Source organism: Podarcis cretensis (assembly GCF_951804945.1).
Source record: "Podarcis cretensis genome assembly, chromosome: 2".
Taxonomy (NCBI): Eukaryota; Metazoa; Chordata; class Lepidosauria; order Squamata; family Lacertidae; genus Podarcis; species Podarcis cretensis.
Window position 1 is genome coordinate 2,940,556 of NC_137171.1, and position 9,491 is coordinate 2,950,046.

The 9,491-nt window shown below is 47.3% G+C and overlaps 1 long non-coding RNA gene across 1 annotated transcript; it reads right to left on the reverse strand.

Annotated features, from left to right (window-relative positions):
- Window positions 1-1,773: 1,773 nt before the first annotated feature.
- LOC307210204 lies at window positions 1,774-8,923 on the reverse strand. The gene is made up of 2 exons (XR_013835919.1): window positions 8,688-8,923; window positions 1,774-2,050 (listed from the first exon to the last, which is right to left on the reverse strand). It is a non-coding gene; the product is annotated as an uncharacterized lncRNA (long non-coding RNA).
- Window positions 8,924-9,491: the final 568 nt, after the last annotated feature.

The window sequence follows — 9,491 nt, forward strand, 5'->3', positions numbered from 1 at the left end:
GTAAGGTAGAGCTGGGCTGCTCAAGGTCAGATTTGAGCCCAGATGTATATTCTGAGCAAGGGGCAAGAACCCTTTACCAGCCTGAGGGCCACATTCCTTGCAGCCATCTGTGGCTCCATTTGCATAACAAAGACTATCACAGAGATCAAAAATTTCAAAAGTAGGACATCTATGGCTTGGCTTTTGAAAAACTGTGGGTCTGCAGTACTTAGCTAATTGAGAATCACTGCTGTAAGGGATCCCTTGCACTTAGTATTGTTTGATCCCTGGCATCTCCAGGTAGGCCTAAGAGGAGAGACTTATCCTCAGTGGAGCATCAATGTATTGCGGTCAGGAAGGGCTTGTTTGGTTCTTTCTTTGAAGAGCTCTGGTGATGCTCAAAGTTCCACAGCTGCAGCTTTGATGGGGAGAGGGGACCCCTGCTTGCCCACTGCTGGGAGTGGGACTGGCAATAGGGGGTTGGAGGACTGTGACAATTCAAACATGGCTGACCACTAGGCACAACATTGTTCCAAGGGGCAAAGTTCACCCCTGAAGCAACATTCCTTATGGATGCTAAAACTTCTCCTGACACAACCTTATTTAAAGACATGGATCCATCCACAAAGTGAAAATATGTCCCCTGCAACCTTAAAACTCAAAACTGCAGGTCTGACATTGAGAATGAAATCTTGGGTTATGCCAAAAATGAGTAAGAAAACTGAGCTGAGTCAGATGGAGCAAAAATTCCCTCTCCCTTAAGAATTGTTCTGTATGGTACTGAGAAACTATGAGCACAGGCAAGTGTAGGCATTGGCTCAGTCGTAGTGCACTTGCCTGGCATGCAGAAGGTTCAACCCCTGGCATCTCCAGGTAGGGCTGGGAGAGGCTCCCTGTCTGAAACCCTGGAGAGCCGCTGCCAGCCAGTGGAGGCAGTATTGAACTAGATGGTCCTCACTCTGTATAAGGCAGTTTCCCATGACCCTCTGCATCCTTAAGAAGAGAAAAGCCCTACTGGATCCAATCAAATACCTATGTCCTCTAGAATCTAGCTTCCCACAGTGGCCAGCCCATGGGAAGTCCACAACCGGGACATGAGTGCCACACTCCCCTAGAGACTCTCTAGTTGCAGAGGCATACTTCCTCTGAGATTGGAGGCGACACAGCCATCCATCACAACTAGCAACCATTGATAGCCTTAAAGGTAAAGGTAAAGGTACCCCTGCCCGTACGGGCCAGTCTTGACAGACTCTGGGGTTGTGCGCCCATCTCACTTAAGAGGCCAGGGGCCAGCGCTGTCCGGAGACACTTCCGGGTCACGTGGCCAGCGTGACATCGCTGCTCTGGCCAGAGCCAGAGCCAGAGCCGCACACGGAAACGCCGTTTACCTTCCCGCTGGTAAGCGGTCCCTATTTATCTACTTGCACCCGGAGGTGCTTTCGAACTGCTAGGTTGGCAGGCGCTGGGACCGAGCAGCGGGAGCGCACCCCGCCGCAGGGATTCGAACCGCCGACCTTTCGATCGGCAAGCCCTAGGCGCTGAGGCTTTAACCCACAGCGCCACCTGCGTCCCATTGATAGCCTTAGTCTCCAGAAAATAGCCAAATCTCCTATCAGAGTTGGCCAAGCTGGTGGCCAGCACCAAATCTTGTGACTGCAAACACCATAGTTTTAACTGCACTGAGCAAAAGAACTGCTTCCTTTCATCTGCCCCAAATCTCCCACCATTCAGTTTCACTGGATGACCCCTCGTATTATGGGCTAGGAAGAAAACCTTCTCTCTATCCACTTCCTGCACAGTGTGCATCATTTTATTGCATGAATGTAGGCAATAGCAACACCATCACCTAAAGAAACACCACCCACCCTCTTGTACACACACAAATGCAGCAAACCACACGCAGCTCCAGACCAATTCCTGGAGACAGAATGTCGTGCCCTTGACGGAATCACAGGAAACACCTTGTCCCTGGAAAGCCATGGCAGCGTGCCTGGTGCAGGGGCCTCTTCCTTCTCCTGCATTGTTTACAACACACCAAGCCGGATTTTCTTTTCTGCCTTGTGGTTGTGACCTGCGTGATGCAAGCAGAGGGGGGAAAGCCTCATCAGTGGAGCAGCTTCCAAGAAACCTGTATGTGGAATACTTGGAACAGAATCCTGCTCACGGTTACTGAGCCAAGTCCCACTGTGTTCAGTGGAGCATAGAGTGGAGTGCACCCTAAACATACAATTTGATCTCAGTCGGGCTTATTTCTAAGAAAATGTGCATAGGGTTGTTCTGAAAGTATGGTTCAGTGCAATTCAGTTGGCCCGAGAATCTGATCTTGGTAAATCTTTATTCTACCAAGTCTAACAAAGTTGCTGCCATTTAGCCAATGTCTCCAGCAATGGAATAAGGCATTTGCAACCAGTCAGGGATCCTAGTGGTTGTATACAGTGCTCACTCGACTTGCTGCTGTTCCTGTGGCACCCTAGAATCACATGGCCTCTTGCTGCCTCTGTTTGCCACTTCTAGAGAATAATAATTTGTAAACTGGGAATGGCTGAACTTTCACATTTGTCCTCTGGACCTAACACGATGTGGTTTTTGTTTTTAACGCACTTTGTAGTTGAAAGGGTGCACTATCCTGTCAGGGAGAAAGCACTGTTTAAATCCCATTGGTTTCAATGGGAGAGATTTAAGCACATTAATCATTGCTACCATTGAAAGCAATGAGATTGAATGCTAGCTGGGTTGTGGGCTCTTAAAATGCAAATGATTCCTGGAAGTGCTAAAGGAATAATGAGGCCTTTCCAGCTAATCAATTAACCAATGCAAATTATGATAGTCAAACTGTAAAGCAACCAGATGGATAACCAATTGCAAAATATGTGTATAAGCTAACTTTTCAAACATTTCCCCGACTCAGGATCAAGGGTGGAAGGGAGAATCACACACTCTGAGCACCAAATGTTAAGTATGAACCTTCCCTTATGAAGCTGCAGAGGCAATAAGCTTCCCTTTGAACAGTTTGTCCGCACAAAAGCCAAAGGAAGCTAGCTAAGCTGTGAGGTCTTCATCATCACCTTACTAAGTTGGCAGAGGCCAACTGGGCCTCCATTGTATGGTTGGGACTTTGAAATGCTAATAAATTTGCCTCACAATATCACCAGCAGCCCCGGTTTTCCTTCCTTGCTTTTATCATCCTGTTGTTGTCTGGAAAAGCCTGTGTTTTTAGAAGCTCTCCTCTACATCTTTTTTTTTCAACCAACAACTTGTTCTTTTTAAAAATAAATATTTTTAAAAATATATTTTTTTATTTTAAAAAACTACCTCGGTTTACCATTCATTCTGCAATAACAAGTGCTAGACCTAAAATTTGCCTGCAGGGAAATACCGACCCTCTGTGTATTTATTCACGCCCCAGTTTTCCTCCAGGGAGCTGGAGGAATTCTCTCCCTCATTTTATCCTCACAACAACCCTGTGATGTAAGTTAGGTGAAGAGTGACTGGCTCAGGGTCACCCAATGAGCTTCATGGCAGGGCAGGGATTCGAAGCTTGGTCTATCAGGTCCTAGTGCAGCGCTCTTAACCACTTGCTTTTGCAGCTTTTGCTGGAACAGACTAACAGCTTTGTGTGCTGTGTGCAACACAGCATTTAGTCATGTCCGACTCTTCATGACCCCATGTACCAGAGCACGCCAGGCACTCCTGTCTTCCACTGCCTCCCGCAGTGACTACCACAGCTGCCCTTCTGGAAATTGTCACTAAGGTTCTTCGTTGTTCAGGAAAAGGCATTCTCAATATGCTCAGAGGCATTCTCATTTCTTCACATTTTCCTAATTCAAACCCAAGTTCTGATGGAGACAAAAGCTTTGTTGGATCTGCCAACAAAGGCTGAAACTTTTCTCGGGGTTAGCAAAAGCCAAGGGTTATTTCAGTGAAGCTATGTTTAGGATTTTGCCATTGACTGAGGATTAAATCAGAAAGAATCACAAGAAAAAAGAAAAAGAAAAAAATGAGATTAACTCTCCCAGTCTGGAACACGTTTTCTCAGAGGGAAACCCCAGTGAGATCAGTGCCACTTACTTTCAAATAAACTTAGGGAAGCAATGTTATTCTGTGTCACATGTGCCACAGTGTTAGACAGCTGTGAAAAGGCAAATTCAAAGCTACAGATCATTAGGAAAGGAAATTTAAAAATTAGAATTGCAGACGTCATAATGCTGTTCTGGTGTGGCTGCATTTGGAATGCCAGACTTACAAATCTACATATTTTGCCTTAGTGGCGACTTGGAAACCAATCTGCCTGTGTGTTTGGCTGCCCTGCTCCCTAAAATGTCTGATTGACCTTCATGTTTATAGATAAATAATTTTTTACAAAGGCACTGCAAGCCTTTGGTGCTTTCTCCTACAAAGGAGATGGACCTTCTAAATATGGGCACAGAAGAAAGCAGACAGGCAAAAAGTGCTCGCTCCAAAACAGCACATTGTTGTTTTTTTAAACCACTTCTCCCTAAAAACCTCTTAGCAATTCTGCCAAATCTGGCAGATAGGAGTCCAGTCTCCACTCTGACAGGCAACTGACGCATTCCAGATCCTTGGAACAAAGCCAGTCAGTTGCCCACGAGAGCCCATTGTGTCCCCATCAACTATCATGCCTAGATAAAGGTAAAGGGACCCCTGACCATTAGGTCCAGTCGTGGACGACTCTGGGGTTGCGGCGCTCATCTCGCTTTACTGGCCGAGGGAGCCGATGTACAGCTTCCGGGTCATGTGGCCAGCAGGACTAAGCCGCTTCTAGCGAACCAGAGCAGCGCACGGAAACACCGTTTACCTTGTGCACTACTAAAGTTCCCATCAGACCTGGCATAGCTCAGCAATGTGGTGCCTCTTCTGGAGAAAGGAAGGAAGGAAGGAAGGAAGGAAGGAAGGAAGGAAGGAAGGAAGGAAGGAAGGACACTGTGTCCCCCAGCATCACTTAGGAGAGTCCTCTTTCCTGCCTCTGCTCCTCTCAGCGATCCCTCCTCTGATTTTGATGCCCAAATCCAGGTCCAGCTCTCCCATTCCTCCCCAGTCTGCAACACACATCAAAGAAAGGCCAATGGAAAGGATCAGTGTGTCTCTTCTCACAGCGCCTCTGGTTTCCAGGGCGGAAGGGATGTTGATTTAGCAGCAGCAGTTTGGGGGCAAAAGCCAAGGGGACAGCCTGGGTTTGGCTGCTCTGCAAGGAGATGGTGGACGGCTGCCCAGCAGTGGATGCTGCCAGAGTGCTGAAAGAGCCAGAGTGATGGCAGAAAGGGCCAGCTGGTTTATCTAATGCCAACTTTCCTGCAGGAGCAGACACATGACAGCTGAGTCTCCCCCATCCACCCACAGATCCTTGTCCTCTCCCCTCCCCTCCTGTTCCTTGGCAATTTGCTTAGCCTTTTCTGGAGAGACCACACGGAGCCAAAAATCTGGATATGAACCCTGCACAACATTCATAGGATCTGCAAGGCTCGCTTTGCAGGCTGTTTCACACACACATTGTGCAGGATCGTGGTGCGTGACACCCAACAAGACATGCCTGCGCCAAATTGCCTTGCACACAGGAATGAGGTGTTCGAAGCAACACCTGTCCAGACAACCAGTTTAACATTTGATAAAACTATTCATGGATCGTACTACTTCAGACTGCAAGCAGGGGGTGGGGTGACACCCCTGATTGCTCCCCTGTACAAAGAACTCCCAATTATAAAACTGTTAACTGGCATCTGTCCATCTTGGGAGACCATGGAAGAGGGTGCCTTGGGAATGAAGACAAATAGTTGCAGCACTTACTGTAACTGTTGCCTCCCGCGTTGTTTTTGCTGTGTTAGCAGCCCTGAAGTGACCTCCCTGGGGCACAAGCCTGGGCAGTGTGTGTGGAGGTCCTGGGCTGCCCAGATGATGTGGTCCGAAGGAAAGCAGAGCAAGATGTTTGGCACCAGCTTTGTTGCAGGAGTTGCCAGAAGGAGGTGTACAAGTCACCATCCCACCATCTTAGGGACTTCAGATTTTTGTAGGGTCTATTCCTTAGCCTTTCTTCTCCTAAAGATGCCCTACAGGCCAGCAAGTATGGACAATTCCCATCATCCCTGACCACTGGTCCTGTTAGCTAGGGATGATGGGAGTTGTAGTCCCAAAACATCTGGAGGGCTGAGTTTGCCTGTGCCTGCACCAGCAGGATCTGAGCACCAGAGCCCTCTCCCCTGCTGTGGTTTCCAGCAACCAGAATTCAGAAGCATTTCTGCCTCCAGCTGTGGAGGCGGAGCAAAACCACCCCGGCTAGGAGCCAAGGACAGCCATCTCCTCCATGAATGGTTCTAAGCCTCTTTTAAAGTCATTCAAGTTGGTAGCCATCATCACGGCCTCCTGGGGGAGGGAGTTCCACAGTTTAACTATGTGCTTTATTTTATCTCACCTGATGCTCCATTGGATGCCCACAAGTGTGATGAAAGGGGGGGGGGACTATCCACTTTCTCCATACAGTGCATTATTTCATCAACTTCTATCACGTCGACTCTTACTCATCTTTTCTTTAAAGATTTCCAGACACTGCGTTCTTTCTTCCCAGGGGAGTTGCTCCACCCCCTTGGTCATCTTAGAATCATAGAATGATAGAGTTGGAAGAGACCACAAGGGCCATCGAGTCCAACCCCCTGCCAGGCAGGAAACACCATCAGAGCACTCCTGACATATGGTTGTCAAGCCTCTGCTTAAAGACCTCCAAAGAAGGAGACTCCACCTCACTCCTTGGCAGCAAATTCCACTGTCGAACAGCTCTTACTGTCAGGAAGTTCTTCCTAATGTTTAGGTGGAATCTTCTTTCTTGTAGTTTGGAGCCATTACTCCGTGTCCGCTTCTCTGGAGCAGCAGAAAACAACCTTTCTCCCTCCTCTATGTGACATCCTTTTATATATTTGAACAGGGCTATCATATCACCCCTTAACCTCCTCTTCTCCAGGCTAAACATGCCCAGCTCCCTTAGCCGTTCCTCATAAGGCATCGTTTCCAGGCCTTTGACCATTTTGGTTGCCCTCCTCTGGACACGTTCCAGTTTGTCAGTGTCCTTCTTGAACTGTGGTGCCCAGAACTGGACACAGTACTCCAGGTGAGGTCTGACCAGAGCAGAATACAGTGGCACTATTACTTCCCTTGATCTAGATGCTATACTCCTACTGATGCAGCCCAGAATTGCATTGGCTTTTTTAGCTGCCACGTCACACTGTTGGCTCATGTCAAGTTTGTGGTCAACCAAGACTCCTAGATCCTTTTCACATGAACTGCTCTCAAGCCAGGGGTCACCCATCTTGTATTTGTGCCTCTCATTTTTTTTGCCCAAGTGCATTACTTTACATTTCTCCCTGTTAAAATTCATCTTGTTTGTTTTGGCTCAGTTCTCTAATCTGTCAAGGTCGTTTTGAAGTGTGATCATCCTGTCCTCTGGGGTGTTAGCCACCCCTCCCAGTTTGGTGTCATCTGCAAATTTGATCAGGATGCCCTTGAGTCCATCATCCAAGTCGTTGATAAAGATGTTGAATAAGACCGGGCCCAAGACAGAACCCTGTAGCACCCCACTAGTCACTCTTCTCCAGGATGAAGAGGAACCATTGATGAGCACCCTTTGCGTTCGGTCAGTCAGCCAGTTACAAATCCACTGAGTGGTAGCATAGTCAAGACCACATTTTACCAGCTTCTTTACAAGAATATCATGGGGCACCTTGTCAAATGCCTTGCTGAAATCAAGGTAGGCTACATCCACTGCGTTCCCTTCATCTACCAGGCTTGTAATTCTGTCAAAAAGTGAGATCAGGTTAGTCTGACATGACTTATTTTTCAGAAATCCATGCTGACTATTAGTGATCACAGCATTCCTATCTAGGTGCTCACAGACTGTTTGCTTAATGATCTGCTCCAGAATCTTCCCTGGTATTGATGTCAGACTGACTGGGCGGTAATTATTTGGGTCCTCTCTTTTCCCCTTTTTGAAAATAGGCACAACATTTGCCCTCCTCCAGTCTGCCGGGACTTCGCCTGTTCTCCAGGAATTCTCAAAGATGACTGCCAGTGGTTCTGAGATCACATCTGCCAGTTCTTTTAATACTCTTGGGTGCAGTTCATCTGGCCCTGGAGACTTGAATACATCTAAACTAGCCAAGTATTCTTGTACTATCTCCTTCGTTATTCTGGGCTGTGTTTCCTCTGCTGAATCATTTGCTCCAAATTCTTCAGGTCGGGCATTGTTTTCTTTATTGGAGAAGACTGAGGCAAAGAAGGCATTGAGGAGTTCAGCCCTTTCTGTGTCCCCTGTTTGCATTTCACCATCTTCTCCTCTGAGTGACCCCACGGTTTCTTTGTTCTTTCTTTCATCTTGGTTGCCCTGAGCAATGGTCTCCTGTCAGGGCTTGGGTGTGTCGCCCTGCCGCCCTTGTCATGTCTTCACAGTGAATACCTAAAGAGGCTTTAGATGTCGGGGGAAGAATTCAAGCCCAGCTTTCCCCTAACATGCTAATTTTCCAATTTTAGATAGTTGGGCAGGTGGCAGCCTGAAACGGCACAGTTCCAGAATTTTTCATTTTATTTAAACCACTTTTATTCCTGTATTCAGCCAAAAAGGGGTCCCAGAGCAGCTTGTAACTGCCTGCCCTAGGACTTAAGGACAGGACACAAAAGGAAAAGGGGTTGGGGGGTGGAAAGCAAATTACCAGCTGGTGATGACCAGTTGGAACAGAAAGATTTCAATGTGAGAAGAAGCCAAAAGCTGCTAGTTTTCAGCAGAGCGGATGGAGAGTCCATGCAGCTCTCCTCTGTCTGCTGGAATGGCTGTTGCTGACAGGTGAGGGTGGAGGTGGTCTCCCAGCAGAGCAGACCCAGAGGCCTGTAGCCTCATCTCTCTCCCTCTCTTACAGCCTGAAGGAATAGCTGTTGCAGATGACGGTTGAGGGAGAAGTCCAATGATGAACAGTTTTCAGTGATGTCATAATATGCGATGTCATAATATGTGACATCATAATAATGGAATGGGCATGAGCAGAGTACCTTTCCTTCACCATTGAATAAACATTTATCTGGGGCTAAAGGGAAGCGGGTTTGACCTCCAGGCAAATTTTATTTGCTTTTAAACTTGAAGATCTCTCACTCACTCACTCACTCACTCACTCAAACACACACACACATTTTCTTTTCACAAAAGAAGACCTATTGCCTGAAGTAACCACCTCACTAGACAGAGCTGCAGCACTCTTTGGAAACAAAGCCCCAAAACTTTTGCAGGTGAAAACAGTATTTTTTAAAAAATAATCATAGTCTTTTCATAAAATAATAAAACGGCAGCAGAAAACAACAATATACGGCCACATATGGAGTCAATCCTCTGTAGGTACACAGATTTGGCCTCTTGCTGTACTAACATTGTGTTGTTGTTGTTGTTTAGTGGTTTAGTCGTGTCCGACTCTTCATGACCCCATGGACCAGAGCACGCCAGGCACTCCTGTCTTCCACTGCCTCCC